At 38.5% G+C, this 7,500-nt stretch overlaps 1 protein-coding gene across 2 annotated transcripts in view; it reads left to right on the top strand.

Moving 5' to 3' along the window:
- pank1a (pantothenate kinase 1a) overlaps positions 1–7,500 on the top strand; it is a 21,206-nt gene that overhangs the window by 2,087 nt on the left and 11,619 nt on the right. The window lies entirely within an intron of this gene.

Genomic DNA, 7,500 nt, shown 5'->3' with positions numbered 1-7,500 from the left:
AAATGGCTATACTCATTTACTTTATTTTATTTATGTAAGGTGTCCCTTTGAAACTTGATGCTGGGCTATTCAAATAAATCATTCACTTAAATTCATCATCTTCATATATTAATATTTCAGCCAGACTGCTTAATGAGAATGTTGCACATCTGAACCATGATAAAAGGGCAAAGAGTATACTCTTAATTATATGTATGTGCTGTTTAAAGTCCAGATTTAGCAGGCAGCTGATTGGTTTCCATCATAGGACATATCAGTGTAGCTTCTTCTCCTCAGTCACAGCCCTGAGGTTTGTTGTGTCTGAGTGTAGCTGTCATGGTGGAACGTGCTCTTACCAGTGCGAGACCAGCTGCACATTTAGAGGCCTTGTTGCTAAGACATCTCATCAGCATTTCTTAAAATCTATCTGTAATTATGTTAGGGCGAGACAGAGAGAGAGAGAAAGGGCGGGGAGGAGACATTCTTTTCAGTTTCTGCTTAAAAGGAACTTGACATCTGTCACCTGTGAGCAGCCGGCATGTTACAGCATTATTCAGAATCAGAGCGTCAATAGTCTATCAATAGATTTTTTGTTGTCTTGCCATATGATCTTGTAATTTCAGAATTCACGCATTGATATTTTGTGGTTCATCATTCAAATATAAGATTTTATTCCGCACAACATTAAGAAATAATTTGACCCAATGTGCCGAGCAGCACTTCAACATTTTCCTGTGTGAATATGGATCCATCCATCCATCCATCGTCTACCGCCTACCCGGGGTCGGGTCACGGGGGCAGCAGCTCTAGTAAGGAACCCCAAACTTCTTAAGTAAATATAGTAACATCAATATTGTGATAATGTTGTTATTTACGGCTCTGTCAATTACTGCGCATCGGCTACTCATAATCCAAAGCACTTTATTGTTTCGGGGTGCAGTTATTCATTTACTTTGTGGCTACAAGGTTGTGTGACTATATTTTGCATTTGTAGTGAGTATCCTCTTCAGGTTGCATCCTTTCTAAGTTCTATGCATGTGTTACCACAAGCACACCATTTAAGTCTGACAGGTTATACCTGTGTAAGAGTAGCAAACCACAGCTTTTGTTATGCATTAACAGAATGTATATAAGGTGACTAGCTTGCGAGTTCTCTGCTCCGATATTGTTCAGCTCAACATGATAATTAAACTCCCAGATTCTCTTGTTCAAGCCCCGTACAACGTTTTCACTTCTTGTTCCCGTCATTGCTGGATCCACGGAGCTCGTTAAAGTTTGCTGTGGAAATACATTTAACGTTAACTTAAGCACCGGCTATCTCCTCACACTGGAGTGTACAAGAGGGTGAGTAGGTTTTCTATCGGTGCTTTCTTCTTTGAAAAACTGAATCCAAAACAAGATAAAACGGAATCACCACGTGCAAAAATGTACAAGAACTTCTTTTAGTGGTGAAGACATGTTGATAGTTTATAGACGCACCACTTACAGTATGTACTTCTGTATCTGTGAATGAGATGAGATGTTTTATTTTTAAGATGCACTGAAGTGATGAAAAGCTAAATAAACCAGTATTAAAACAGGAACATCATTGTGAGAAAACTGCACATGCTTTTTATCTATCACAATATGGTCTGCACTGGTTTGATTATCAAATAACTGTGTTGTTGCAAAGAACACACAGATGACAACGCATGTATTGTTTGATGGGATTCTCAGTAGCCTGAGAAAGAAAGACCCTGCACCAGATTACGTCATTTAAAGGGACATCTCATCAGTAAACTTTGAAATGTCCGGTCAGAGCTCCTCTGCTTTATGGCCGAGTTATCCTTGGATGGAGGCCAGCTGTCCTGATAACCCTGGATAACCCTCTAAGCTTCCCCCCGCTGAGGGCCGACCCAGGAATGTGTTCCACTCCGGGATGTGAGTGTTCACTTTTGTCCTCTGGTCTTTTTTTTTCTAACCAGAGTTTGAGGTGGTGTAGGGATGGGGTTACTTTGGGGTAACACCGCCTGCAGTACCTCTTGTTTACACCAGAAGTGATTATCCTGAAACCAAAATGCCTTTTATTTTTAACCAACACGTTATCCAGCTCTTTGCCACAAAAATAGGAAGAATGAATGCAGGAAACATACCAGTCATTTCCAATATTTACGTTAGAGGTTGTGCACTAATGAATTGAGCATCTGTTGTTGACGTGTGCTCTATCTAATGCACAGGACATATTGTCCATGTTCTGTGTGTGATATTATACAAGCCTATGTGCTGTACCTTAATCCCACTGTTGAACCAAAACTGGTTTGTGGACATTCACTGCCAGTGTGACACATGGCTTTACTATGACGGAGGGGTGGTGCATCGTCACATCTGCCGTGTGTGGCCCCCACCCTACAACACAAACGGAAAGCTCAGCACTATTAGTTGGCCATGTTGTTATATGTATACATTGTTTACGTGAGTTGAAGTAACAGAGCTGTTCACAAACACAATTCATTTGATAAAGACTCACAGAGACACAATGAGGTACAAAGACGGGAATCAACTTACTTACTTGGAGGATTTCACATGTAACATTGTTGAAACTAAGCTTTAGGGTGAGGAATAGAGTAGAATAACCTTTTTAATTCAGGACAGTTTCCAGCTGGTGAAAGAGTGAGTGTGATAGCAGACGCTGTAACAGAATAACTCCCATTAAAAAGAAGGTTAGTAAAGAAGGTATGCCACAGGTGGAGTCAATGTTCCACCTCTTTCTGTTGCAGATGTATTGTGAACAGGGCACGCTAACAAGTTTCAGTCAGGGTGGAGGTGATTTGTCGAGGGGGGGGGCGAAACTCATCGTTATATCTGTGCACAACTGATTAGAAAAAAAACTACAAATCTGTGTTCTCCTCAAATTGGATGTGTTATTTATTTTACTAGACAGAGTAGGAAGGATCTGTTTGTTTTGCCGGCTCTAAATCGCTGACCTGCACGTTAACCTGCCTGTGTGGATTGTAGACAGAGTTTAATTTAGATAAAGCGTTTGTTATTTAGGTAAACCTAGTAGTAGCTGGAGGGCCAATGCTAGTAGTCTTATTGCAGTAGAAGTATTGGTTGTAGTAGTGATACTTCTAATGATTACTTTCATTAATGTCAATTAATGTACCAAATATATTTTTTAATTAATTGTTTGATTTTTAAAATTGCTTGTTTTTAATAGGCTAAAAATATAATAAATATAAAACTAAAACAATTAGTTTATTAATTGATTAGACTTTTTACTTTTACTATTCAAAATAGTCCGTAATTGCTGCCCTGACATAAAACATAAAACAAATAAAATCTGCAAATACTCACAGCGGGGAACCTGGAACTTAAATAATTAAGAGAAATAATTCTAGATAAATATTCTGACAACTGACTTATTAATGAAGAGACTAATTGTATCAGATCTACTGTAGTAACTATAGTACTGAAATATGTAGTAATTAAAGCAGTAGCAGTGGAGGTACTGACAGCTAAAGTACTGTGAGTAGTATTTGTTTAATAGTAGTTGAGCAGTAGTAGTTGAGTAGTACTGTGAGTAGTAGTTGAGCAGTAGTAGTTGAGCAGTAGTTGTCTAGTAGTAGTTGAGCAGTAGTTGTTTAGTAGTAGTTGAGTAGTAGTAGTTGTTTAGGAGTAGTAGTAGTTGAGTAGTAGTATTTGTTTAATAGTAGTTGAGTAGTAGTAGTTGTTTAGGAGTACTTGAGTAGTAGTATTTGTTTAATAGTAGTTGAGCAGTAGTAGTTGAGCAGTAGTTGTCTAGTAGTAGTTGAGCAGTAGTTGTTTAGTAGTAGTTGAGTAGTAGTAGTTGTTTAGGAGTAGTAGTAGTTGAGTAGTAGTATTTGTTTAATAGTAGTTGAGTAGTAGTAGTTGTTTAGGAGTACTTGAGTAGTAGTAGTTGTTTAGTAGTACTTGAGTAGTAGTTGAGTAGTAGTAGTTGTTTAGGAGTACTTGAGTAGTAGTAGTTGTTTAGTAGTACTTGAGTAGTAGTTGAGTAGTAGTAGTTGTTAGTAGTACTTGAGTAGTTGAGTAGTAGTAGTGTTAGTAGTACTTGAGTAGTAGTTGAGTAGTAGTAGTTGTTTAGTAGTACTTGAGTAGTAGTTGAGTAGTAGTAGTTGTTTAGTAGTACTTGAGTAGTAGTTGAGTAGTAGTAGTTGTTTAGTAGTACTTGAGTAGTAGTTGAGTAGTAGTAGTTGTTTAGTAGTACTTGAGTAGTAGTTGAGTAGTAGTAGTTTGTTTAGTAGTACTTGAGTAGTAGTTGAGTAGTAGTAGTTTGTTTAGTAGTACTTGAGTAGTAGTTGAGTAGTAGTAGTTTGTTTAGTAGTACTTGAGTAGTAGTTGAGTAGTAGTAGTTGTTTAGTAGTACTTGAGTAGTAGTTGAGTAGTAGTAGTTGTTTAGTAGTACTTGAGTAGTAGTTGAGTAGTAGTAGTTGTTTAGTAGTACTTGAGTAGTAGTTGAGTAGTAGTAGTTGTTTAGTAGTACTTGAGTAGTAGTTGTTTAGTAGTACTTGAGTAGTAGTTGAGTAGTAGTTTGTTTAGTAGTACTTGAGTAGTAGTTGAGTAGTAGTAGTACTTGAGTAGTAGTTGAGTTGTTTAGTAGTACTTGAGTAGTAGTTGAGTAGTAGTAGTTGTTTAGTAGTACTTGAGTAGTAGTTGAGTAGTAGTAGTTGTTTAGTAGTACTTGAGTAGTAGTTGAGTAGTAGTAGTTGTTTAGTAGTACTTGAGTAGTAGTTGAGTAGTAGTAGTAGTTGTTTAGTAGTACTTGAGTAGTAGTTGAGTAGTAGTAGTTGTTTAGTAGTACTTGAGTAGTAGTTGAGTAGTAGTAGTTGTTTAGTAGTAGAGGGTAAAAGAGGACAGAACCTCCTGTGACGTAATGACTGATGGTAATGATTATTGTATTGACTGTGTGCACACAGTGTTCCGCTGCCTGCTTCATCTTATTGTCTTATCACTCACGTGTGCTGTGCAAGTGTTCTTGTCTTGTGCTTTCTGTCCAATACAGTCGCACACACACACAAGAGCTCTCTGTTAAACCTGTGGTTAAAGGTTAAGCAACAGGACATTTAGTAGAAACGGTTGCTGACGATGATCGCAGGTAATGTTGGAAATCTGATATATATATATATATAACATATTTATACATTTATACAGCCTTCTAGACATTGTAATTCAAGTCAGACTGTCCATACTCATAATCTGTGTATAGAACAGGTGTGTTAGGCCAGAGACCTTTCACCTATATGGACATAATCACCCCCCCCCCCCCCCCCCCCCCCCCCCCAACCCTGCTCCTTGCCACACTGACCTTTGGCTATTCCCAGATTGAATGTGTGTTTGTGTGCTTTCAAAATAGAATTCCAGGATAAGCGTGCACCTATAAGAACTAAAGGACATTTACATTTTCACTTTATTGACAGAGGGATGTTTGAGGGTTGAGCAGCAAAGCTTTAGTTACCTTTGGGCAGCAGCACTTGACGTCTGTGGGGAAGTTAAATGCCTGAGGTCAAGGAAACGTTGTCAGAAAGTATGTGTAGATGAAGCCACGTGAATGACTTCAAGAGAGGATGTAGGCCAGGCCGTGTCTGATAACATCACTGACATCAGGTGACAGCGATGCCTTTGGTTCAAATAAAGATGTAGACATTTAGATTTTATTCAGGCCACTTGCTGGTTGTGAAAGTGTCTTTGGCTGAGGCTCTGGAGGAAAGTGTGATTGTCACGTGAGGCAGACACCGTCCTGTACCTTGGCTGGCCTCTAACAGCGTTATATTATATCACAGAAGAAGATCGTATTTCTGTTTCCAGTGTTTCACACTTCTGTCTAAGCTTTCGGTGCTTGTTATAAATCTTTACTTCTTATCACATCAACGGGTAAAGAATCATGTTGTGGGAAACAAAAGCTTTTCCCCTCTTGTACATGCGGCGTAATAACACTAATAAAAAGACAGAGAACAGAGATCTTCATCAAGCTCCTTGTTTTTCCCAGAAGTGGAAAATATAATACAGTAATTCAGTTCAACAAGATCAATTTGTTGGTAAAGAAAATCTATTTTCAAAGCCGTGTTAACTCAGGTCATGTGTACATACATTAGAGCAGGTCAGTCGGTGAGAGGGGGCTTTAACAACAACGTCAGCCAAACAATTAAGGAGGGGAAAGGTGACCAGACTCTGACACAATTCAACACAATTCTGACCATAAAGAGGTGATATATCTGGCTGGGATTATGTATTGGATTATATTATGTTGTCAGGTGTCAGTCGCAATGTGAACCTTCGAGAAAAGAACAGTGAAGTTAGTGTTGCATCATTTTGAACTGACTGCAGCCTGATGTTTTGACCGAGGACTCGTAGTTTAATAGAAGTCACACGGTCACTATGTCCCTGCAAACAATATGAAACATGTGACATGATATGCAATAATCACTAGGCTGAGGGTTGAGGGCTATTCAACTTCAGGCTTGAATGTTGTAACTTGCTGATCATACAGTAAAAGCCAGTCTATCCTAATGACTGTGAGTAAAATGGACAGATTGAAGCTAACAAAAGTGTGAAACGCATGTTACTTATGACCTGATATCCCAAATTTGGTGGCTCTAATCTGAAAGTGGACTTTGCCTCAATAAACCAGACAGAATCCTTCAGCTGCCTTCAACAAACTGTTGTGAAAACAGACACATCTCCTGATCGTGATGCAAGGGACGGACAGGACCAGGATAGGTTGAATAAAACATCCTCACATCACCGCAGCTCAACGTGCTAGTGGATCCCAAAGTTCAGTGTTTCACGAGAGGTTAACCAAGTCAGGAAGACTTGTGCAAACTTATGCATCTGCAGAAATCTCAGAATGGTGTTTAACTTAGACTACCTAGAGCAGAGACTTTAAAAGATTAGTCAATCCAATGAAAATTAATCTGTTTTTATAATCATTTTTCAAGCAAAATGCCAGATAACCCCGAGTTCAAGCTTCGCACTCGACAGTAGACGTAATATGTTTATGTTTTTGTCTGTGGGTCGGTCAAAACAAGACGTACTTCAAGTGTTTTTGTGATTAATCCACCATATGAGCAGTTTTCTGTATGATTCAAGGTTGTTTAGTTTGCAGCGTACTGGTGGCTCAGTGAGCTGTTCTATTCATTATGTACAAAATATTTGTCCACAACAACAACAACAACAACAACAACAACAACATGCGTCAGTGAGCGTGTGTCGTCTTGAACAAGGTCTTCAAACGTGTCCAACTCAACCTGAACAATCCGATACTTGTTGAACTGCTCATGCAAATAGAAGTGTATCAATGCAGCAACATCTGCACAGCTAGAACAGCAAAGATCCTTCTGCCAAAAGAAAATATAATTGATGATTTCTTTTATTTAGTTTGAACCAAATGTGATTTTATTGTCGAATATTCGTTCAAATGTTTTGTGTCTGTTATCAACTAATCTACTCATTTTATTCTCGATTTAATAATTTAATGTACAAAACAAATCCCAAGAGGATTTCTTC

This window comes from Cottoperca gobio, chromosome 15 (assembly GCF_900634415.1).
Source record: "Cottoperca gobio chromosome 15, fCotGob3.1, whole genome shotgun sequence".
Taxonomy (NCBI): domain Eukaryota; kingdom Metazoa; phylum Chordata; class Actinopteri; order Perciformes; family Bovichtidae; genus Cottoperca; species Cottoperca gobio.
Note: the sequence above shows the minus strand (reverse complement) of the source record. Positions and strands in the feature narration are given on the sequence as shown.